The 26,533-nt window shown below is 44.7% G+C and overlaps 1 protein-coding gene across 1 annotated transcript in view; it reads right to left on the bottom strand.

Annotated features, from left to right (window-relative positions):
- SCAF11 (SR-related CTD associated factor 11) overlaps nucleotides 1-26,533 on the bottom strand; it is a 191,804-nt gene that overhangs the window by 19,796 nt on the left and 145,475 nt on the right. The window lies entirely within an intron of this gene.

Genomic DNA, 26,533 nt, shown 5'->3' with positions numbered 1-26,533 from the left:
TTAGACAAAATAAAAATGGATGTTTCTTGCATTTTGTTTCCGGTGATGCATGGACACTATCCATACCTAATCCATATGTTGTAACTTTTGTAAAAATTAACGTTATGTGGTTTTAATTAATAAAATGCTATTTTCCATGATTGTTGCCTTGTCTCCCTTCCTTCTCCTGTTATATATGGACACCATCCATGCAGTGGCAAAAAAAATTATTTAATTTACTCACAAAGCTCTAGCAGCATACAGCATACCATTTCTTGTGTTAGACTACATACTTGTATTTTTGCTTAGAGTAGGGCTAGTCAGTGTCTAAATAAACACTATATAGATATGGCCATGGATACTTCTCCCCACTCCAAGCATTTTCACAATCCCTTAGGTAATCCTATTCACAATCGTACATTCACACAGTAAGAACAAGTCCAATAGAATTCTTCCACTAGAAAGATCTCGATTGTCCGGTCACAGTGATACTAAATGTTTATTTATTTTTTTTTTTTTTTTAAAGGGAAGGTGTCGCGTTTTTTTATTTTTGTATTAAAAAAGGGTGATTATGAAATCAAGTATTTTTAATACAAAATTAAAATCACTGCTTATTTAGTTTTTATTTAATTCTAATTTTACTGAAGGCACTGGGGGCTGCCATGCTGGATTTGCTGTGTGTGTAACGACCGTTCGGCTAAGACCCCAGTTTGCTTTTTACCTGCTTTTTCAACTGCAGCGTTTAATGCCAAAATGGATGTGTTCTGCTTTTCAAGCTTAGTCTATAGGAATTTGGGTTTATAAGCCCCACTATGCAGTTCAAACTGCAGCCTTTTTGTGGCAGAAATTTGGGCAAAAACTCAGCTTTGCAGTTCTAAACGTAAAAAGCAAAAACAATTGACATGTCAATTGTTTTTGCCATTTGCGTTTGGAACTGCAAAGTCCCCGCTCTGCCCGTCGCCGCTGCGTGTGTTTGTGCCTCTGCATATGAGTACCAGCGCCCCTCCCTCCACCACCGCTATCGTCTCCAAAAACACCCTCGCTCAACCCTCCCTTCCTCCTGCAACCTGTCGGCCTGTGCGTGAACCGGTGATACTGTATGCAGGACTGTGTATCTAATCCTATCCTGTGCGATACTGTCTGCTGAGCTGTGTATGATAATCCTATCCTGTGCGATACTGTCTGCTGAGCCGTGTATCCAATCCTCTCCTGTGCGATACTGTCTGCTGAGCTATGGATCTAATCCTATCCTGTGTGATACTATCTGCTGAGCTATGCATCTAATCCTATCCTGTGTGATACTATCTACTGAGCTGTGTATCTAATCCTGTCCTGTGTGATACTCAAGCTGTCCTTGGTGACACTTTAGACATTTCTGGTCACCAACAAAACGGCTCCGCACTGTGTCCCTAAACGTCATTCTCTCTTATCTGTTGGAAACACTCAGGTTGGGAGGTGGAGCTGTGACATTACACACAGGAGAGCAGATTCTGCCCACTTTACTGCAGCTGTAATCCAGGCTATTTCTACAGTGGGATTTCTGTAGTATTTCAGCAGCTGCTCCCCCTAGTGTTTAACAGTGGAAAATATCAAACTTTTTAATTTTTTTTTATATTTTGCTCAAATCAAAAACAAATATTTAAACAAAACATGAAAACATTTATACTTTACATTTTATCAGTTATTGAATTTTTTTTTTTTTTTTAAGACACCTTCTCTTTAATTTATTTTTAATAGGGGCAAAAGGGATAGAAGGGACAATTTGGGAGAAAAAAAAAAAATAATAATTAAATTATACAACAGTATTGCATATATGGTGAAGAGAGGTTTTCCAATAAAAGTCCAGCCACAGACTGGGCTTGAAAAGAGGACAAATATGGCATCAAAAGGCATTCAGAAAGCCCCCCTCTGAAATGACAGACCATAACCTCCTTGTACTCACATCATAGGGATGGTGGAAATCAGTGAATGTGTGCACCAGCATGTACGTAAGGCTACTTTCACATTGCGTTTTTACTTACGTTCAGTGGTCCCGTCGGGTCACCCGTCCAAACCGCCCCTCCCCCACCCAGCAAAACGTGTTTTGGACACATGCGCCGACAGGGCCATTGACTATTAGCGTGTGCTCTGTCTTGCACCATTTTTGTACATATACATTTTCTGCAGGCGGACACCCAAACATTGTCGACTACGTTTGGGTGTCCGCCTGCAGAAAACGTATATGTGCAAAAATGGTGCAAGACAGAGCACTCGCTAGCGGAGTTAGCTCCATTATAGTCAATGGCCCTGTCGGCGCATGCGTCTGAAACACGTTTTGCAAGGTGGGCGGTTCGGACGGATGCCCCGATGGGACCACTGAACATAGGTAAAAGTGCAATGTGAAAGGGGCCTAATTTAAATACCACTGTCAGCAATTGACAGTGGCATTTAAGTGGTGAAACTACAGCAAATCTGCTTTCTCCGGCAGCTGTAGTTACAGAGAGATGCCAGCTATGTAGCACAGGCGGTATCTGCCTGGTATGAAGCAGACTCATCTTCTGAGCAAGCTCCATACATTGGAACCTGACATAGCATTTTATATCAGGAGGGGATGCAAGAGAACCCATCACCAAACAGAAAAATCTCATTCAGATGTCTTAGTTAAGTGTTTTTCATGGAAAGAACATTTTAGTCTATATGGCTGTTTACATGTCTTTTTTTGCTGACCGAGTGGTTCTCATAAAAATCATGGAGACATTTCTATTTTTGATCCGAGTCACAGATTAGAATTACCAATACAAGTCTTTTAAAAATCACTGACATTTATTGTCATCAATGTAATGCCTGTGATTTATCCATTACAATGTTAAGGTTTTAATATCCAAAAAGAAACAATGCGTACTACGACCAATTATAAAAACAATACTTTATTGAATAATAAAAATTAAAAAAATTGCACTGATATAATAGGGTGGAATGAACCCAGCAATGTGGTAAACAACAATAATAAAAAGGGGGGGAGGAACTTCCTCCCTTGAGAAAGGCAGCAGAAACTGAAACGTGCGTCAGGAGAGCGATTGTCCTTGGAGATTTTGTGGTTGACAGACAGTTCACTATGGTTAAGCGATAGTGCAATAGTGTAACACATGTTTAGTCTCTGCAATTGGTGCAATACAATTATCTTACAGTCATAGACATTGTGATTGGCAGCTTGTGTTTTCGGTTTACTTAGGCTTAGGCTATGTGCGCACAGTGCGTTTTTCGCGGCGTTTTTGCGCGTTTTTCGGGTGCGTTTTTGGCCTCAAAACTGCAGGACTTTGCTTCCCTAGCAAAGTCTATGAATTTTCATTTTTGCTGTCCGCACACATCTGTTTTTTTTTCAGCTGCGTTTTTGTGGTGCCACAAAAACGCAGCATGTCAATTATTCCCGCGTTTTTCACTGCGCTTTTCATCCATTGAGTTCAATGGGATGTTGAAAGACGCAATGAGAAACGCAAATAGCTGCATTTTGGTGCGTTTTGGTGCGTTTCTAAGACCAAAAACGCAGCTATAAACACAGGAGGTGGGTAGTAAAGTGACGTGTACAGGAAGAGGATTCCTTCTGTCAGAATATACAGAAGCGTGAATCCTCCCGGTACCGTCACCGTCGCGTCCACCTCCAGTCCTGTGCATCTATGCTGCCGTGCGGCGCCATGTCTGGGCGGGAGGTGGAAGCGGCTGCGAAAACAAAAAAGTTAACAGTAGGAAAAAAAAAAAAAAAAAGTTATACTCACCTGTCTGCAGCCTCCCGGTGCCATGCCCGCTCCCAGCTCCTCTCACGGTATCGCCACCCCCGCTCCGGCTGTGTGCAGACGGCCGGGAAACCTCCGATGGATGCAGGACTTGGCGATGGATCACCTGATGCAGTCACCTGACGCATCAGGTGATCGTAAGTATCGCGGTGACGCGGGCGCCCGGCCGGTATCAGCGGATGCGTCAGGAGACTTCATCCCTGATTACCGGCAGCTGCTGCAGCGATCGGACGGGATCAGACTCCCGCCCCATCGCTGCAGGAGCTGCCGGTAATCAGCACATAAGTGAGTATTATTTTTTTTTTTTTTTTGCACCAATGCTTCAGCTGATATATACAGCTTTTATACAATCAGCTGCTGTGTGATGTGATTCAGGCACTTGATCCTGACACATCATCTGATCGCTTTGCCTTCCAGCAAACCGATCAGATGATATTGGATCCGGATTGGACGGCGCGGGACCCTGACCCAGGATTACTGCGGAGGGGGGGTTCTTTATTTCAATAAAGATGGAGTCACTAATTGTGTTGTGTTTTATTTCTAATAAAAATATTTTTCTGTGTGTTGTGTTTTTTTTTTATCTTTACTAGAAATTCATGGTGGCCATGTCTAATATTGGCGTGACACCATGAATTTCGGGCTTAGGGCCAGCTATACAGCTAGCCCTAACCCCATTATTACCCGGCGAGCCACCCGGCATCAGGGCAGCTGGAAGAGTTGGATACAGCGCCAGAAGATGGCGCTTCTATGAAAGCGCCATTTTCTGGGGTGGCTGCGGACTGCAATTCACAGCGGGGGTGCCCAGAAAGCATGTGCACCCTGCACTGTGGATTCCAATCCCCAGCTGCCTAGTTGTACCCGGCTGGACTCAAAAATTGGGCGAAGCTCACGTCATTTGTTTTTTAAAATTATTTCATGAAATTCATGAAATAATTTAAAAAAAAAGGGCTTCCCTATATTTTTGGTTCCCAGCCGGGTACAAATAGGCAGCTGGGGGTTGGGGGCAGCCCGTACCTGCCTGCTGTACCCGGCTAGCATACAAAAATATGGCGAAGCCCACGTCATTTTTTTTGTTTGGGGGGGCAAAGAAATCCTGCATACAGTCCTGGAAGGAGGATGCTGAGCCTTGTAGTTCGACAGCTGCTGTCTGCTCTCCTGCATACACTATTGGATGGAGGATGCTGAGCCTTGTAGTTCTTCAGCTGCTGTCTGCTCTCCTGCATACACTATTGGATGGATTGAAATTGGTTAAGGGATTTCACCAGCACAAAACTCCAGGCATTTTGTTCTTTAAAATAAAACTTCCTTTATTTTCTTATCATTAAAAAGTCCATGCTATGATGGTCAAGCCCATGTCAGAGAGGACGCGTTTCGAACATCCAGTTCTTATTCAGTCTGAGACTGAATAAGAACTGGATGTTCGAAACGCGTCCTCTCTGACATGGGCTTGACCACCATAGCATGGACTTTTTAATGATAAGAAAATAAAGGAAGTTTTATTTTAAAGAACAAAATGCCTGGAGTTTTGTGCTGGTGAAATCCCTTAACCAATTTCAATGCATATGGACTGGCTCTCCAAACCTCTTCTCCGTGCACAGCCCAGGATTACTGGCTTCCATCACACAGGTGAGCTGGGCAAAAAACCTCTTTCTACCTTCACTATTGGATGGAGTATGCTGAGCCTTGTAGTTCTGCAGCTGTCTGCTCTTCTGCATACACTAGTGGAGAATGAAGAACACATTGAAGAAGGAAATGACATCAGACCTTTTTTTTTTGTTCACTGATAAAAAACGCATAAGGACGCAGTGAGCAAAAACGCAGCAAAACGCAGCAAAAAACGCACCAAATCGCGGCAAAACGCGTGCGGTTTTTGCTGCGTTTTTTCGACGCAGGTGCGTTTTTGTGCGTTTTTAGCGGCCAAAAACGCACAAAAACGCAGCGTCAAAAAAACGCAGTGTGCGCACATAGCCTTAGGGTTGGTGCAATAGTATAACATATGTGCAGTTTTTGTAACTTCTGTAACAATACAATCATGATTATCTATTACATTATCTTAATTTATCAATGCCATTGTTGTACTGTCCACCCATAAATATAGTGGTATAACTCTTAGGCTCCTTTCACACATCCGTTTTTTGCTGTGCGGCACAATATGGCACTTTGCGGGCAAACCGCATCCTTTTTTTTTCGCCATCGAGTGCGGTTTTTCCACATAGACTTTTTATTAGCGCCGGATTGTGCCGCATGGCCTTGCGTTGCATCCGGTTTTTTGCCGGATGCGGCATATTTAGCCGATGCAGCAGCCGGATGAAACGTTCAAGTGAACGTTTTTGTCTCCAGCGAAAAAAAACGCATCGCGCCGGATCCGGCGCGATTTACAATGCAGGCCTATGGCCGTTGGATGCGGCGTCCTGCCGCAAAAACCGCATCTGGCCGCTGGATGCGGTTTTTTGAACTGCGCATGCTCCGTATCAAGCCGCATCCGTCAAAAAACGGACGGGCCGCATAGAAAAACTTATGCAACGGATCCGTTTTTTTCGCCGCATCCGTTGCATAGGATTTTGAGCCGGATTGTGCCGCACTGCAAAAACCAGGTGTGTGAAAGCAGCCTTAATTATGCTTATAGCGCATTTCTATATACATTGTTATTGCACTGCCCTTCCCATTGGTTTTTATTAACCATAGATTTGATATGTAAGCCCTGATTAGTTTTGCTGCATTCCTAATATAATTATGGATGTACCCTGATGTTTTATTATTGTTGTTTACCACATGGCTGGGTTCCTTCCACCTTATTATATCAGTGCAATTTTTTAATTTTTATTGATTATTCAAAAAAGGTTTAATTTTATAATTGGACGTAGTACACAGTTTCTTTTTGGATATTCATGCTTTGACTATTCTATGGTCCTTGTGAATACAGAAAATAAAAGATTGATTTACAATAGTGTTTTTTTTTTTTTTTTTTTTAAACCAAATTTTTTATTTCTTTTCTTATAATGGTAAAATAGGGTACAGAATGAAGAAAATAAGGGTCAACAAATCAAAATATCAAATAACAGTCTCTACAATTTATCGATCAAGTATTTGTCACGGTCATCAAATTTGCTCCTTCCCCTTCTTCGTCAGTGTATATTTACATTGTTCAGTCTCCGCTACCCCCCTTCAGCATTCCTTGATAACTTGTTACAAACATTACTTGTAAACACTATCCCTCCCATTCCCCCCTCCCCTCTCCATGTGACAACCCAGAATTTGGCCAACTATACTTTCAGCTCGCACAGGGACCCTGACAGGTCTTCCTTCATGTACCATTCCGTAGACACAAATGTGGACATTATTTGTATTGTTTCTTCTCTAGAACATATAACGCTTATGAACTTTCTCCATTTACTGAAAAATGTTGCTGTCATCCTTTCTTTGCACCTCTCCACCATCACCTTCTCCAACATGAGCGTTTTTTTCAATTGATTAACAAGTTCTTGTTTTGTTGGTATTTCCTTCACCAGCCACTTCTGAAGAATAAGCCCTTTTACTTATCATTGCTATATCATGGAAAAGATTCGGTAACTTGTCTCCCCCTTTCTCTCCCTCCTCCCGATGCGGATAGTGAAATAACCAGACCATTGGATCTAACTCTACATTTCTATTCCAGATTTTCCTCACTACCCCTTGGACTTGTTTCCAAAATCTTTCAATCCTTTCGCACTGCCATATCCCATGATATAGATCTGTTTTTTCCGTACCACAATTTGGACAACTCATCATCTTATCTGGATGTCTTGCATTCAGTATATTAAATCCATAGATAGCTCTATGTATGATCCTGAATTGGGTATCTCTTAAGTTCTCATTCACAATCTTCTTTCTCATCACCATCCAACCATTCAAAATCTTTTCCTCCACTTCTTGATCTCTCAACTGCTTTGCCCACCCTTCCAACATTCTTCCTGATATGTTAGGGACCAACACTTCTCTCATATTTCCATAAAGACTTGATATATTTGTGGCATGGATGTCCCTTAATATGATCGCATCCATCTGATTTGCCTCATATTCGTTATTTATGTTGTATAGTTTCTTCATTATCCCTTGTTTTACCTGTTCAAACTGGAGAGTCTGGAATGGGCGCAAGTCATACTTTGCTCTCAACTCCTCACACGTCATCCATCTCCATTCTGTATCATGCATCAGGTTTTTAGAGTTCCAATCCCTTTTTCCCTCCATTCTTTAAAGAGAAAATTTTCCCTTCCCTGTGGAAAGTCAGGACAAGCCCATATATTAAGGAATTTGGAGATGTTCCATGCTAACCCGAACTTTTTCCTAACCGCCTTCCAAGTCATCACTGTGTCTCTACAAATCAGTGAGTGTTTAACGTTGGGCGGCAAATTTGGAATGGAGGTATGTAGGATTGAACTCAGGTCCCAAGGTTTACAAAATTCAGCCTCTATATCCCAGTCAGAATACCTACTTGTTCGTCTAATCCAATCGACTACATGTCTTAAGATACAGGCTAAATTGTACCCCCTGATGTTAGGTAGTCTGAGCCCTCCATTTTCTGTTGATAAAATTAGCTTTTTGGCACTAATCCTCGGCCTATATCCCTTCCACAAAAAACGTGAGAACGCTTTTGTCAATCTGTTCACATCCGAGTGTTTAAGAAGCAATGGGATTGTCTGCATTGGATAGAGAAGCTTGGAAAAGCTCATCATTTTTATTAGATGATTTCTTCCCAGAAGAGTCAACGGCAAATTTGCCCAACCTTGCATTTCACGTTCAATATTCTCGGTCAAAGGGGAATAATTTAATGAATATATGGTCTTAGTATCCCTCCCAACCTGTACTCCCAAGTATTTAATTATATTTCTAGCTATTGGAATGTCACATAATGCACCCCTCTCCCCCTCCGCTCTCTTTCCGTCCAAGAAGAGAATTTCACATTTGTTTTTGTTAAGTCTAAACCCTGCTAACCTCCCAAACTCCTCAATTTGTTCCATGACTCTACTCAATTGCGTTTTAGGTTTGCTCATGAACAGGATTATGTCGTCAGCAAATAAGGCTGAGTGCAATGACTTCCTCCCTACCTTGATCCCCTCAAACCACCCCCCCCATTCAAACGTCTAGCCAGTGGTTCAATAGCCAAGTTAAACAATAGTGGTGACATCGGGCATCCTTGCCTGGTTCCCTTCATCAAAGGAAATGTTTTTGACAGAAATCCCGGGGTACTCACTCTTGCCTGAGGATTTGCATAAAGGACCCTCACAAAATTCCTAAAAGCTCTGTGTAAGCCCAGGTGATCTAACACCTGTTCCAGCCATGACCACCTCACATTGTCAAAGGCTTTCTCCGCGTCCAAGGTGATCAAGGCTGGATTCCCCTCCCCCCCTTCTCTCGTCTGCTTTACTACATCAATTGCTAGCATTACTTTCCTAATGTTTGTCACCACTGAACGTCCTTTAACAAAGCCAGCCTGGGGAAGATCTATAATCTCTGGCAATACTGCCGCTAACCTATTTGCCATCAACTTCGCTAAAATTTTTTAGGTCTTGATTAATCAGCGAGATGGGCCTATAACTAGATGGGTCTTCTAAATTCTTTCCTCCTTTAGGAATGAGCTTTATATAGGCTGTATTAAGTGTACCCGATATTCTTTCCCCGTCCATTATCTTATTGAATAACTGTCAGTATAGGTGAGATTTGATCCTTCATAATTTTGAAAAAACTGCCGCTAAAGCCATCTGGTCCTGGGGCCTTTGTCGTTTTTAACTCTCCTATAACCTGTAGCACCTCCTCCTCAGTCACCTCTTTATTCAGAGCCTGTAAATTTTCCTCTGTGAGCGTAGGCATTTTTGTTCCTTTTAACCACTCATTTCCTTCTCTCTTATCATCTAACCCCTCCTCTTTATATAAACCTGCATAGAAGTCTCCAAGAATGTCGTTTATCTCTTTGGGATCTGTCGTTTTACTCCCCACTGCGTTTCTCAGTGTCATAATATGTGTCATCGGTCGTCGTCCCCTTGCCAGATTTGCCAATAACTTCCCTGCCTTGTTCCCGAAACGATTCAACTCTGCCTCTTGTTGTGTCCTGTACATACCTTCTTTCCTTTCTACCCAGTTCTCAAAATGGCCCTTCGCCTCCACCCACTTTGCTTTTGTCAACCTTGATGGTTTTTCTAAGAAGTCAGTATATGCTTCCCTGACTGCCCGGCTAGCCTCCTGAAACTTTACTTGTGCCTGCCGTTCGCCTTTGTCGTATATCCTATCACTTTTCCTCTCAAAACTGCCTTGGCCGTCTCCCAATACAATAGTGTTTCCCCACTGTGCTCCTGATTCGTCAATGTATAATCCACCCACCATTCTCTCAGTATTCTATGGAAGTTCTCGTCCAAAGTAAATAATGAGGGGAAGCGCCATATATAATCCTGTCCTCTCTGAACTTTGTCAGCTATACTGACTACCACTGGGCTATGATCCGATATTACCATAGTCTCTATAACTATCTCTTTAACCCTCTGCAATAAATTCTCACTTGTCAGCCAAAGGTCAATCCTTGACCAAGAGTCGTGTGGGTGGGAATAGTGTGTAAATTCTCTCTCTTGCGGGTGATATAATCTCCAGCAATCCTGTAGTGTAGTTGTATTTAACAATGCTCTCAGCGACCCCTCCGTGTTCCTCCCCTGCTTCCCCTGACTCCTCCTGTCTTCTTCCTGAGAAACCACTGTATTGAAGTATCTCCCCACCAATTTACATATATCCCCATCCAGCAAAATCTTATTACCTATATTTAAAAAAAAACAAACAAACCTTTGTTCCGTATTGGGTGCATATATATTGTGGATACTAAAAAGTGCCTTGAGTACCTGCAATCTTTATATGTATGTATCTTCCTTCTTCATCTGAATCTTGTGTTTCCACCTCGTGTGCAAAGTTTTTATTGATCAAAATAAGAACCCCTGCTTTCCTACCTTTTGAGGCCGACCCATATACCCTTCCCACCCACATCTTGTTCATACGGAAGAACTCATCCTTTTGCAAGTGCGTCTCCTGTAATAAAGCAATATCAACCTTAAGCTTCTTGAGATGACGTAGTATCATATTTCGTTTGTGCAGCGATCTGAGTCCCTTAACATTCCATGTAATGAGCTTAACCATAATCCCCAAAATCAACAGTTCCTTTTTCAGGCCGTGTTGCATGGATTCCCCAACTCTCTTCCCTTCCCCTCCCCTCCCCTCCCCCAACTGTATATAACCCCTCCCATCCCCAACTTTACAAATATAATTAACGTCTTCCATTTTTTCTGAGATGATTGAGACTCCTTTCAAACCCCTGCTTCAAGTCAAGCTCTCCATGAAGCCACCCCACTAAGTCACCTCTCCCCCTCTGTTGGCTATTAACTCCTTGCCCCTAAACAGCCTTAATAAATTTATCAAGGTCCTAAAACCATCATTAAGAGAAGAAAAAGAGAGAGAAGAAAAAAAAAAAAGCATTAGTAAATGATAAAAGGAAAAAAGTAATAAGCATAAAAAGAGAGAGAAAAAGGGAGCGAAAGAAAAAGATAGAGAAGAAAGAGAAGAGGAGGTATGCGAGACTTGAGAGTTAAGGCACATTTGTCACCATACGGCTCCATTCAGCAGTCCCAAATTAAGTCCTTGTCTTGCCTGCTTGTTCATGAGCTGCTGCCTCTTTCTCCTCTTTTCCCAGCTGAAGTCGCCATCTGTCGCTTTTCCTTCGGACTGGCTGGTCTGGATATCGATGGACTCCACTCTGGCTCGTTGTCGGGTCTAACTGCAGATGTTATGTTTGCAGGATCTGCATGTTTCGGATCAGTGAAAGTCCCTTCTTTTCCATTCCTCTCCTGTCGCAGTGTTCTCCCGTCCTGTAGTATCTCTCGCTCCGCCTCTGAAGGATCCCGAAAAGTCTTTGTGACCCCATCTGCTCCTCTTACTCTTAGTATTGCTGGGTATAAAAGCTGAAAATTAATGTTTTTGTGATAGAGGGCAGTGCAGAACTGGCTAAATGCTTTTCTTCTTCGTGTGACTTCTGCCGAATAGTCGCCAAATAAGAGAATCTTGTGTCCCTGAATGCATAGTGCCTGTTTCCTATACCTGAAGGCCTGTAGAATTTCTTCCTTTATCTTTGTATTCCAGGTATTTTATAATAACCTGTCTTGCTCTGGACATTTCACCTTGCTTGGAGGTATTATCATTGTTACTGTGACCATCTCTTTGCTCCCTTATGGGTCCCACTCTGTGCGCTCTTTCTACACGGCAGCTATGTGGTAAGCCTAAAGCCTGGGGTAATTCTTTTTCACAGATTGAGTCCAAATATTTTGTTGTCACTGTCTCAGGCAGACCCATCAGCCTTAAATTATTCCTCCTCGATCTGTTTTCAAGATCTTCTATTTTATCCTTCATAAGCTGAGCATTAGTGTTTAGCTCCTTAAATCTGCCCTCCAATCTTGTCAGATTCTCTTCAGCATCAGAAACTCTTTGCTCTACCTCTGTCAGTCTCATATCATGGTGCTCCACATCCTCCTGCAGCTCAGCCAAAGCCTTCTTCACTGAGGTTGCTATTGCCTCTCTGATGTCTGCTGTCAGATGATCTGCCACTTCTTTTGCCAACCTTTTGTAATCAATCTCATCTCATCTCATCAATCTTTCCCCCAAGCCCAATGTCTCTGTACCACTCTGCATACTCTGAATTCTTCTGTTATCTTGGCCTCCTGCACATTGCTGCAGCTGCCCTCTCCCTCCTCCCCCTCCTTCCTGCTCACTGTCGGTGCCATGATATCTGCACTCACCCCCTCCTCCCTCTGCTCTGGGCTTGAATGGTGTTCCTCCACTTCTGAGGAGATAACGATCCATGCACTGACAGCTGGTAATTCAGTGCAGCCTCTCTATGTTCGTCTAGGGTGCGGTTTACTTCTGTAGGTCGCTGTATATTGCAGGGGCTGTATGGCGCTGCTTCTTCTCCCTCCTCACATCTCAGCGCAGGAACAGGAAGTCTCGTGGTTTTTTGTTTTTTTTTTTTATTTTGGAGTAGTGTTTTTCAATGTTAAAGGGGTTATCCGGCTTCTTTGACTTTTTTATTCCCCTATTGGGCTACATTGGGGCAGGTAAGTAGATAGAGACCACTTCCCTGCCCTGCTGTCAGCCCCTTTCCCCCGGCTCCGAGCGGTCATGTGACCGCTCCTGCCGCGATTTTGCTGCTTCCGGTCATTTCATGTCAACATGGGCAGGGCCATGTTGACATGCAAATGTGGAACAGCATGTCGCCTGCCTGCTGGGCTGTACAGTATGAGGAGTCCCCGCCCCCTTCCCTGCACCCTCCCACACATTCCCCCGCACCTCTTTTACTCTCCAGTAACCTCCCCCTGCGCTGCTGTGGGGTCCGTGCCCTGGGGGAGGGGCTTGGCGGCAGCTGCCGTGGTGTCAGCGCCAGCATCAGGCCCCCTGCTCAGGATCACACATTCAAATGTACCGGCAACACAGATCACCGATGCCGGTACATTTGAAAGTGCTGATGAGAAGCAGCGCAGCGCTGCTTCTCATCACTGTCCCTCCGGCTGTCTGTGCTCTCTTCAGCACAGCGGTGACGTCACTACTGTGCTGATATGTCCAGAGCACAGACAGCGGGCGAACGTGCAGGAGCAGCGGGGACCGAGGACGGGTGAGTATGTACTCCCTACATGTGTTCCCTATGGGGGGGGGGTGCGCAGTGCCATATGTGTGCGTGTGCAGAGCCATATGTGTGCGTGTGCAGAGCCATATGTGTGCGTGTGCAGAGCCATATGTGTGCGTGTGCAGAGCCATATGTGTGCGTGTGCAGAGCCATATGTGTGCGTGTGCAGAGCCATATGTGTGCGTGTGCAGAGCCATAAGTGTGCGTGTGCAGAGCCATATGTGTGCAGAGCCATATGTGTGCAGAGCCATATGTGTGCAGAGCCATATGTGCGTGTGCGGTGCAGAGCCATATGTGTGCGTGTGCGGTGCAGAGCCATATGTGTGCGGTGCAGAGCCATATGTGTGCGTGTGCGGTGCAGAGCCATGTGTGTGCGTGTGCGGTGCAGAGCCATGTGTGTGCGTGTGCGGTGCAGAGCCATATGTGTGCGTGTGCGGTACAGAGCCATATGTGTGCGTGTGCGGTACAGAGCCATATGTGTGCGTGTGCGGTACAGAGCCATATGTGTGCGTGTGCGGTACAGAGCCATATGTGTGCGGTACAGAGCCATATGTGTGCGGTGCAGAGCCCGATGTGGGGCTGTTATTTGCAATGCTGTAGTGATACCAGGTCAGGTGCTGGGGAAGAATACCGACAGGGAATGTGTGTGCAGGGGGCGGGCAGAGGGTGGGGCTGGACACTGGGGTGGGTGGTGACAGCTCTGACTGAGGTTTTGCACAGGAAGTGGTCATGTTTGCTGGATCTGAATGTAAACAAGAGCTGCAGAAAATAAAGGGATAATTCAAGAGGAACAAAAGTTAGAAAACAAAAAATAATGTAGGTGTGATTTATATGACAATACAGCACAGATTAGCTTAACAAAATTTTTTGAGTTTATGTCGGACAACTCCTTTAACCCCTTCACGACCGCGGGCAGTAAAATTACGTCCTATTTTAACGTGACTTAACGACCAGGGACGTAATTTTACTGCCTAAACTTCATTTGATTGCCGTGGCCATAGCAACGGCTTTCAAAAGATGTCCCCTGCTGTTTCTTACAGCAGGGGACCTTTGCTTGACCCCAGGGGGGGTGGCATCGCCACCCCCCATAGGCGATCGATGTGATTGGCTGTTCAAATCGGAACCGACAATCACATTGATCACGCCGTTTTCGGCAAAAAAAAAATGCCAAAAATAGTGTGATCTTGTAAAATCCAGCTAGGACCGGAGCTGCAGCAGCTCCGATCATTGGCTGGAAGCAAGCAGACACCGTGGCCCCCCCTGCAGCACTGATTGGAGCGATCGTGCGATGACGCGCAATCGCTCCAATCAGTGTGCAGTGGGGCGGTCTGATCTGCCGGTGGCCGCCCTCCCCAGGCCTGTGCTTGTGCTGGTCTGGGGACCCTCCCCCAACATGTCTGCAGCGTGCAGCACTGGCTGGTACTAGTGGTACCATGCCACCGCTGCTGCTGCCGCTGCTGTCACGTCACGGAGCAGGAGCGGGAGCGGTGAGTATTGTGCTCACCTTGCAGCCCCTGCGCGTGCCCCCCCGACATCTCTATTCTGCAGCTCCTCCGGTATCCCTCCTCCCCTGCTCTCTTGCAGCCCCTGCGCGCTCTTGTGATTTGCTCCTGCGCGCTCCCGTAATGGCCCCTGCCCGTGCCCCCCTGCGATCTGCCCTCCGCCATCCCGATCTGCCCCCCACATCCCGATCTGTCCTCCGACATCCCGATCTGCCCCCCGACATCCCGATCTGCCCCCCCGACATCCCGATCTGCCTCCCCCGACATCCCGATCTGCCTCCCCCGACATCCCGATCTGCCTCCCCCGACATCCCGATCTGCCCCCCCCGACATCCCGATCTGCCCCCCCCGACATCTCTATTCTGCAGCTCCTCCGGTATCCCTCCTCCCCTGCTCTCTTGCAGCCCCTGCGCGCTCTTGTGATTTGCTTCTGCGCGCTCCCGTAATGCCCCCCGCCATCCCGATCTGCCCCCCGACATCCCGGTCTGCCCCCCAGACATCCCGGTCTGCCCCCCAGACATCCCGGTCTGCCCCCCAGACATCCCGGTCTGCCCCCCAGACATCCCGGCCTGCCCCCCCTGACATCCCGGTCTGCCCCCCTGACATCCCGGTCTGCCCCCCTGACATCCCGGTCTGCCCCCCTGACATCCCGGTCTGCCGGCCTCCCCCGTGATCTCTATTCTGCAGCTCCTCCGGTATCTCCCTCCTCTGCTCTCCCCCTCTGCTGTCCCCGTCCCCCTCTGCTGTCCCCGTCCCCCTCTGCTGTCCCCCCGACGTCCTCTTACCTGTCTTCACCGGCCGATCACATCTGCCTCCATCGCTGGGTCCTTCTTCCTGGGTCTTCTGCTGAGCTGTCCAACTTCCTGCCGGCTGGCTGCTGCTGTAAAGCTGTTCCTTGCCTTCTGTTCCTCCTGCAAATCCTCTGGGTACTGTGAGTATAACTTTTTTTTTTTTTCCTCTATCCCCTGTCCATTTTTACACCTCATGCGTCCGTGCGTCCCGCCGAGCGCTGATCAGGGATGCAGATAACGTATCTGCATCCGTGGTCAGTTTTCGGCGGGACTTTATTTCCCGTATTCCCGACGCTTTTTGTATCGCATCTGTCCGTGCGTCCCGCCGAGCGCTGATCAGGGATGCACATAACGGATCGGCATCCCTGCTCAATTTTTGGCGTGACAAAAAGCATCGGGGATACGGAAAAAAAAGTCACGCCAAAAATTGAGCAGGGATGCCGATCCGTTATGTGCATCCCTGATCAGCGCTCGGCGGGACGCACGGACTGATGCAATACAAAAAGCGTCGGGGATACGGAAAAAAAAAAGTATCGCATCTGTCCGTGCGTCCCGCTGAGCGCGGATCAACATCCCTGCTCAATTTTTGGCGTGACTTTTTTTTTTCCGTATCCCCAGCGCTTTTTGTATCTCATCCGACCGTGCCTCCTGCAGCGGCCGATCAGTGCACTGCATCTGTGCGTTTGAGAAGTCAAATGGCGTTCCTTGTCTTCTGAGCCCCGCCATGCGCCCAATTGATTTCCACTACATGTGAGGTATCTGCGTACTCGGGAAAAATTGCACAATACGTTTTATGGTGCATTTTTTCCTGATACCGTTAAAAAAGCTACCTTGTTGCTGCAAAAATTTTAAAAAACTTTAAAAAAAAAAATAAATAATTTTCACGGTTCAACGTTATCAACTTTCAGTGGAGCCCCTGGGGGTACAAGGGGCTCACTAAACATCTAGATAAATTCCTTGAGGGGTCTAGTTCCAAAATGGGGTAATTTGTGGGGGAGCTCCACTGTTTAGGCACCATAGGGGGGGGTCTAAAAACGTGACATGGCGTCCGCTAATGATTCCAATCAATTTTGCTGTCAAATGGTGCCCTTCTCTTCTGAGCCCCGCCATGCGCCCAACAATTACTTTCCACCACATGTGAGGTATCTGCGTACTCAGGAGAAAATGGACAATACGTTTTATGGTGCATTTTTTCCTGATACCCTTGTGAAAAAAAAAGCTACCTAGTTGAAGCAACAGTTTTGTGGTAAAAAAATTTTTTTTTCTTTTCACGGCTCAACGTTATAAACTTCTGTGAAGCCCCCAGGTGTTCAAAGTGCTCACCAAACATCTAGAAAAATTATTTGAGGGCTCTAGTTTCCAAAATGGGGTCACTTGTGGGGGAACTCCATTGTTTAGGCACCTCAGGGGGTCTTCAAACCTGACATGGCGTCCGCTAATGAGTGCAGCTAGTTTTGCATTCAAATGGCGCTCCTTGCCTTCCGAGCACTGCCGTGTGTCCAAACATTTGATTTCCACCACATATGAGGTATCTGCGTACTCAGGAGAAAATGGACAATACATTTTACGTTGCATTTTTTCCCGATACCCTTGTGAAAAAAAAGCTACCTAGTTGAAGCAACAGTTTTGTGGTAAAAAAATTTTTTTTTTCTTTTCACGGCTCAACGTTATAAACTTCTGTGAAGCCCCCAGGTGTTCAAAGTGCTCATCAAACATCTAGAAAAAATATTTGAGGGCTCTGGTTTCCAAAATGGGGTCACTTGTGGGGGAGCTCCATTGTTTAGGCACCTCAGGGGGTCTTCAAACCCGACATGGCGTCCGCTAATGAGTGCAGCTAAATTTTGTGTTCAAAAATTCAAATGGCGCTCCTTGCCTTTCGACCTCTGCCGTGCACCCAAACAATTGATTTTTACCCCATATGGGGTATCAGCGTACTCAGGAGAAAATGCATAATAAATTGTAGGGTGCACTTTCTCTTTTCTCCCTTGTAAAAATGAAAATTTTATGGCTAAAGTAACATTTTTGTGTTAAAAAGTAAAATTTTCATTTTTTCCTTCCACATTGCTTTGGTTCCTGTGACGCACCTAAAGGGTTAATAAACTTCTTGGATGTGCTTTTGAGCAGTGTGAGGGGTGCAGTTTTTAGAATGGGGTCACTTTTGGGTATTTTCTGTCACCCAGGCCTCTCAAAGTCACTTCAAATGTGATGTGGTCCCTAAAAAAAATATTTTGTAAATTTTGTTGGAAAAATTAGAAATTGCTGATGAACTTTGACCCCTTCTAACTTCCTAACGAAAAAAAAATTTCTTTCGAAAATTGCGCTGGTGTAAAGTAGACAAGTGGGAAATGTTATTTGGTAACTATTTTGTGTGACATATCTCTCAGATTTATGGCCATAAATTTTCAAAGTTTGAAAATTGCGAAATTTTCCAAATTTTCGCACAATTTCCTAAATTTTCACAAATAAACGCAAAAAATATCGGCCTAAATTTACCACTGACATGAAGTACAATATGTCACGAAAAAACAATGTCAGAATCGCCAGGATCCGTTGAAGCGTTCCAGAGTTATAACCTGTCAAAGTGACACTGGTCAGAATTGCAAAAAATGGCCCGGTCATTAGGGTGTTTTAGTGGCCGGGGGTGAAGGGGTTAAGGTTTTGCAGTTTGTTTGCTTTTAATAAAAGTAAAAAATTATTGATAACCCTGATAATAAAAACTGACACACTGATTAAATTCTGATCCAAAACACAGATGGAAAAACAATCTGAAATAACCAATTAAAATCACTAATGGATTGAGGCCTATGTTCTATTTCAGTAAGGAGTCAGCAAATATTAAACTAAAAATGGAATGGATTACCTTTGAACTTGCAATGACTAAATATGATAAAGTATTAGACTGCCAACCTAAATACAGTTCATGGGAGCAGCCATTTTGGGATTGGCAGCTCAGGCTGCGGTGTTCTGATAAGACGTGCCTGCGGATTCCAAGCTGGTTGTCATCAGCAGTATCATAGCTCATTCTTATTAATACTGTATCTATGCATCTAAGACCATGATAAGTCAGATTAAATGCGTACCAGCATTACGTACTGTGCTCTACATTGAACACTGAACTGGGGTTTCTGTCTAAAACACCCAATAAACTTAGATAGAACCCAATGGAGGCAATTATGAGGCAGAGATACTTAGTACTAAGACTGGTAAACTATGCTTTTTTGGTGTGGAAAAGAAAATGACTAAGGGAATGGAGGCCATCTGGAGTACATTAATATACTGTCTCCATCAAAATCACAATTTTTGGGAATGTAGATGGAAACCCTGATGTAGGGCACAGCGTAAAGCAAAGTGTGAAATTGTTTGCTGAGCAGGTCTGCTGGCGCTGATCATATGTAATATGCATACTAAACTGGTTTATCTAAGCCAGGGGTGGGGAACCTCCTGCCCGTGGGCTGTAAGTGGTCTGCAATGACATTTTATGCGGCCCCTGGGCACATCCCAGGCACCGCAGTGAGTCAGGTGGCAGCTGCGGTTTTCTCAGCTGCCGGCCCTTTAAAATCACTGTGTGGCGCGCATACCATTAGTTTCTCAGCACGCGGGCCTGGCCTGTGCCAATGGGCTAAGAACGTACTTTGTAGGTGGGATAAGTGCGCGATGCGCTGTACTCCCATCCCACAGAAGAAGAGTAGCAGCAGGTTTACCGGCTTCCCTCCTGCTGTACATGCCTTCCGATGCAGTGTGCCACCATCCCAGTGCTGTGTGCCACCCCCCCAGTGCTGTCCGTGCCTCCTTGGTGATGTCTGTGCTCCCTCAGCAATGTCCATGTCCCCCAGTCCTGTTTGTGCCACAGCCAGTGCTGTTTGTGCCACTGCCAGGGTTGTCCGCCCCCCCATGCTGTCTATGCTTCCTGGTGGCGTCTGTGCTCCCTCAGTTCTGTCCATGTCCCCCAGTCCTGTTTATGCCCTTCTAGTGTGGCTCGTGTCACTGCCAGTGCTGTCCATGCACGGATGATGTCTGAGCCCCAGCCCCTCCTGGGATGTATATATGCCCCCAGCCCCTCCTGTGCTGTTTATACTGTATGTCCCCAGCTCATCCTGTGCTGTATGTATGTCCTCAGCACCTCCTGTGCTGTATGTATGCCTCCAGCACGTCCTTTGCTGTATATATGGCCCCAGCATCTCCTGTGCTGTATATATGCCCTCAGCATCTCCTGTGCTGTATATATGCCCTCAGCATCTCCTGTGCTGTATATATGCCCCCAGAATCTCCTGTGATGTAGTTACCTCCAGCGTCTATGTGATGTGTATGATTTACCAATCTGCTGACTGCGCTCCACACGGAGACAAACCTGGAGAAGCAGTTCTGAGAAGCAACATGATCAATATCGCCAAACATCACAGCCGCAGCAAAGAGAAGCAGCTACAGCCACCACAGCAGGGGTGAGTTTATTAATTGTATAACCAGAAATATTAGGGTAATTTTCAACCTAATTTTTGCGGCCCCCGAAGGTTAGTAGAAAAGTCCAAATGGTCCCCGACAGAAAAAAGGTTCCCCACTCCTGATCTAAGCCATCATGTGCGATACGGCCTGCTTAGCACCTGTTTCAAATCCTCTCGTGTGTGTGATACTGTGCAACACAACCACTGTACAGTTGGGGGTAATAATTTGATCCCTTGCTGTAAGTTTGCCCAGTGACAAAGACATGAACAGTATATTAAGGGCAGGTTAATTTTAACAGTGAGACAGAATATCCAAAATAAAATCCAGAAAATCACATTGTATAAATTATATAACATTTTTATACAACCAGTACTCTGACTACTTTACATACATTGTATCAAAGTGTCATATCTTCAGTGTTGAAAAGATATAAAATATATACAAACATGTGAAGGTTGTACTCACTTTTGCAATATACTGTAGCTACAGTTTTTTTATACTATTTACAGTGCCTTATGACTATAATTTTTCAAATATTATAAAATGTAAACTATGTATATATTTCCTTTTTAATGTTTGTGTATACATTATAATATACATTGTCAAAATAACTGTCAAGTATGGTTTGGCATAATTGTATTCAGAGTTAACCCATAGCGAGTATCTCCATATAACAGTGAATGGAACGCAAGGTGTTAATATAAGCGCTATCAATTTCTAAGAGGAGTGCGAATGGGTTGCTGAGGGCCTGCTGAAGACCCTGATCGCTGCAATATTGGTACTCCTGTGCAGACTCATAGGAGACAGTGATTTTACCCATTTATCACAATACTGCTGTATAGAAAAGAAGCGATCAGAAATATGAGTTAGGGGACTGAATGGGTTTTCTCTCGACGTGAAGCTTTAGCAGCACATTTCCCCTGGCTTCCAGCCACTCTGTGAGGTGGTACGCTTCTAAAGATCGACAGTCCAGACCAAAAGCATGGTTGTGCTGATGGTCCGAACTGTGGTCTCTCCTAGGCTGCTGGTTGAGGCTTGTAAGAAGCAAAAAGGGAGCTGGTCAGATCTAATCCATCCAGCTTCAGAAAGGCAAGCTGTAAAGCCCAGAACTTGCAAGTGCATGCTCCTTGCCAAGATAATAGCCCAGACTTGGGGCTGCATGGCGGCTGTTAACTTAGACAATGAGCTGTATACTATAAAATATAAAAAAAAAACCCAAAAACCTCCTTTTTGAGAATGTAGAGAATGTTTTAAGTTTTAAACTACAAAGTTATTTGTATTTTGTGTAAGATATATATATCTCCACGCACACTAATTTGAATCAGCTCTTCAAAATGAAAAGGCACAAATAAAAGAAAACACACACAAATAATCAATTTGTTTTAGCAACTAGGTGGTGTACAAACATTTACGAGCCTTTGGCATGTTTTATACCACTACTGGCATTGGCCGATTCTGCCAACTTTTAGACCAAGTGCACCAGACCGATGGTATAAATTAGGAATTAAAGTGATATAAGTAACACCAGAAATGTACTCCAGTCCCTATCTGGAGTAAGATCTCTGGAGGTGTCACAAGGAAGTTGAAAGATGCACCAAATTCAGTTCCACTGTTAAATCACCATGGTTCATTGAATGCCATATAATTATTATGTACGAATCTACTGTTAAATTATGAGCCAATACTGTCATCTATTCACCAACTTTGTGAGTAAAGATTGTGTAGTCAAGTCAGACTAAGGCTGCTTTCACACTACGTTTTTTTAACATCCGTGATGAACTTTTTTATAACGCAAAAACGGATCCAGTGCAAATGCGTTTTCATTTCAATGCATTTGTAATGGACTCGCGTCAACATGCGTTCACCTGCGTTTGCGTGCGTTATAGTGAGGATCCAGCGACTTACAGTTTTTTCATTTTTTCAAAAATGCTACTTGTAGCGCTTTTGAGCTGCGTCCAAATACTGCAAATTGCTGGATCCTGACTATACTGCATGCAAACGCATGTGAACGCTGGCATGCTGATAGACAGGATCCTGCTTACTCTACTGAGCATGCCCAGACACCAGCCTCGCGTGATCAGTCCTTCTCTCCACCTCCCTCTCTGTCTGTCTCTCTCCCCACCTCCCTCTCTCCCTCTCTGTCTCACTCTCCCTCCCTGTCTCACTGCCCCTCCCTCTCTCCCCCTCCCTCTCCCTCCCTGCCGACGCTCGTAACCAATGTAAATATCGGGTAACCGCGGTCTTCGTTACCCAATGTTTAACTTGGTAACGTGTGCAGGCAGCCCGGCTCCTAGCAGCTGCAGACACTCGTAACCAATGTAAATATTGGGTATCCAATCAAGTTACCCGATGTTTACCTTGGTTACCAGCCTCCACAGCTGTCAGAAGCCAGCTCCCAGTCTCACGTTCAGTTCCCCTCACTCTCGATCACATGACTCCAATGCCCGCCCATAAACTTAAAGTGACAGGATCCTGCGAAATAACAGGCGTTTGCATGCGTTCTTTTGCTGTAAAAGCAGGATCTGCTTTTGCAGCAAAAAAAGTTCATGACGCATGTTAAAAAACGTAGTGTGAAAGCAGCCTACCAAAACCCTAATATATTATGCACCACTAGGTACTTATTTATTTAGTCCATGGCGAGGACCTGTTTTTTCAGGTTTTTTGCATCACTTGAAGACCCTGCATGTGCTGTTTATTATGTGTGTTTTAGATCTTAAATAAAATATTTTGATACTTTTGTAAAAATTACCTCGTTGCGTTAAAGACTCATTTTTCTTGTATTTATGTATTCTGATAAGAGTCGGCAAAATAATGTTTGAAAAAGCTAAAAACTGGAAATGGTGGTTGATATATTCCAAATTCATTAAGAAGCACACACCTCAATGAATTGGCTGCATCTTAATGCAGAACACAGTTTCTAAAGGCAAGCATACAAAACACTAGTATTGATGAATCAGGCCCTATCATGTCCATAACAAGACTGATCTATAAAACCTAAAAGTTACTTAACCCCATGTGCACCATACAATATGTGCCATAATGCAGGGAGAGAAAAAAAATGCTAGAATTGTAAATTTTCAGTCACTGCACCACCCCACGAAATGTAGTAATAATAATAAAAAAAAGTGATAAAAATTATATTTAACCCAAAATAGTATAAATAAAAATGGCAGCTAGACAAGCAGAAAACAGCCCCTTGTACAACTTTAACAGAAGAATTAAAGAGTTATGGCTCTCAGAAAATGGTGACAGTGTGTACTATATTTAAAAAAAAAAAACAACAAAAGCAAAAAGAAAAACACTTAAGTTTGCCATCATCATAACCACACTGACCCAACGAATCATGGCACCATGTCATTTTTACCTCACAAATGAATGCCGCAAGAGCAAAACATAAAAAACAAGATAAACATTTTTTTTTTCTTCATTTTACTGCACTTTTTCTAGTACATTATATGGTAAAATAAATGGTATTGAACAATACAACTCTTTCTGCAACAAACAAGCCCTTACATCATGTTGACAGAAAAACATCAAAATTATGGCTTTTCGAAAAAGCTTAAGAAAAGCAGTTGCAGGAAGGGGTTAATTTTACAAATTGAAGTGATTACGTCAATCACTAACTAGCACATCGCAAAATCCCCAAAATTGCTATAAAATTAAATGCATACATTTTCAAATATATAAGTGTTAATAGTTGTAATTTAATAAAAATAAAAGTGGATGAAAAAAAATAAATAATGAAATCAATATTTGGTGACCAGCCTTTAACTTCAAAGCAGCATCACTTGTTCTAGGTACAGTTGTACAAAGTCAGATTTTGTAGGATTATAGTCAGGTGTATAAGTTCCCAATTATATCAAACAGATATAAAAAAAACTGATAATCATCATTCATAAATAGGATGAACACAAGAGGATGTTGTGGGAGACAGTTTCACGTCACAGGTCATACTCCATGGCAAATATGAGCACAACAAGACTGACTGTATCAGCAAAGTATCTCACAGGCAGAGGTCACTACATCAAGAAAAAGCAACACTGAACCCTTGATTCAGTGCGCACAGGAGATGTAAGTCACATCATACTTATTTTCCATCAGACTCATATGTCCAGCAATGCCATCAGCTTACTCCTGGTAGCAACTAGTGAGGTGTTGGTTGCGACCGATACAAAATAACTGGCTCCCTGCTGTGAACGACTGGATGAGACACCCAGTGAGAGCCACTAAATTGTCTTCATGGCTCTAAGGGAGCTTTCACACATCCGGTTTTTGCTGTCCGGCACAATCCGGTTTGAGCCTGATGCAACGGATCCGTCGCAGATTGTGGTAAAACTGATGCGACGGATCCGGTAAAAAAACGGATCCGTTGTAGCAGTTTGTACCTGGCAGAATCCAGCTGTGGCCGTGGGTAACCTGAGTGACGTCACCGCTGATAGCGCGACTCACTTCAGTTGCTCCGTGGAGCTCACAGCGAGCGCCAGTGCTCTAAGGTCACTCCTGTAAGCTTCCGATGTAGCAGAGCTGAAAGCGTCGTGGGACCTCGTGTGGATTACGCCGGACCTGGAGAAGTATTTAGGGATTAATAAAGTGGTGAAAGAGAGTGTTTTTTGTCTATTATTTCAAATAAAGGATTTTTCGGTGTCTGAGGCACCCCCCCACATCACTAAACTGTAGTGAAAGTAAATAAAACACAGACACCTGCCATCACTAAGCTAGGACTTAGTGGCAGCTATGGGATGCCATTAGCTCATTACCCAGATTGTTACCGCACCAGGGCAATTCGGGATGAGCCAGGTAGAGTCCCGGGACTGTCGCATCTAATGGATGCGGTATTTCCGGGCGGCTGCTGGCTGATATTTTTAGGCTGGGGGCTCCCCACAACGTGGGGCTCCCCATCCTGAGAATACCAGCCAATAGCCGTGTGGCTTTACCTTGGCTGGTATCAAAATTGGGGGGACCGCACGCAATTTTTTATTTTACTGCAAGATAAAGACCCGCCCACCAGCAGCTGTGATTGGTTGCAGTGAGACAGCCATCAGTAAAGGTGGCTTTACACGCTACGATATTGTTAGCAATTGCTAGCGATATCGTATGCAAAAGCACCCACCCCCGTCGTTCCTGCGATTGTGTGTGATCGCTGCCGTAGCGAACATTATCGCTACAGCAGCATCACACGCACTTATCTGGTTGGCGGAGTCGCTGTGACTGCCGAATAATCCCTCCTTCAAGGGGGACGTCACTAAGCGGCCGGCCAATCAAAGTGGAGGGGCGGAGCTGAGCGTGATTTAAACATCCCGCCCACCTCTTCCTTCCGCATTGTGGCCGGCGGCAGGTAAGGAGACGTTCCTCGCTTCTGCGGTGTCACACACAGCGATGTGTGCTGCCGCAGGAGCGACGAACAACAACGAAAAACAACCCTTACCGATTTTTAAGTTTGGGACGACCTCTCCATGGTGAACGATTTTCACCATTTTTGAGGTCGCTTAAAGTCGCTGGTACGTGTCACACGCTGCGATATCGTTAATGACGCCGGATGTGCGTCACTAACAACGTGACCCCGACGATAAAACATTAACGATATTGTAGCGTGTAAAGCCCCCTTTAGTGTGGGGGCTTAACTGACTGCAACCAATCATAGGTGCGCAGTGGGCGGTGAAAGTAGTGAATACGAGATGGAATAAGGAGCGTCCGGAATTTTCAAAGTAGGAGAAGCCGCCGGAGCAGTGTGAAAGCTGTGCAGAGATGCGCCAGTGATTGGAGAGTATGAGAGACCGACCAAGAGAGAGAGACTGACAGAGAGACCGACATTTTCTAACCAGAAGGAATTTACACATCTGAGCAAGCTGTTAAAAAAAAAAAAAAAAAAAAAAAAGAAGAAGGATATGTTGGTGGAATGCGTTTTATTTGCTGCATTACAATGGATTTGGTGCCCATACACTGTTTTACAACACGCCGCGTTTTTTTACCGGTGACAAAAAAAACGTTCCCTTGTGCGTCCTTTCCGACAGCCAGACACAGAAATTTCGCCGGATCCAGTGCACACGGATGAAACGCGATGAGTTGCGGCACAATCCGGCGCCAATACAAGTCAATGACGAAAAAAATGGATCCGGCGGCAACAGACACCGGATCTGTTTTTTCCGCAAATTGCCGGATTGTGCCTGACGACAAAAACCATCGGATGTGTGAAAGCATCTTTACTGGGTGTTAACATCCGGTGATCAGTGAACAAAACCCCGCCCACTCAACAATTGAATTGGCTTATTGCAAGTGGGTGTGGTTTAGCAGCAGGTGGGTGGGGTTTTAGCTGTGTTGACAATCTTAAAATATATGTTCACCTGGGGTGAACACATTTCATAGGGATCC

This window comes from Anomaloglossus baeobatrachus, chromosome 4 (assembly GCF_048569485.1).
Source record: "Anomaloglossus baeobatrachus isolate aAnoBae1 chromosome 4, aAnoBae1.hap1, whole genome shotgun sequence".
Taxonomy (NCBI): domain Eukaryota; kingdom Metazoa; phylum Chordata; class Amphibia; order Anura; family Aromobatidae; genus Anomaloglossus; species Anomaloglossus baeobatrachus.
This window is presented reverse-complemented; position numbering and strand designations above follow the sequence as displayed.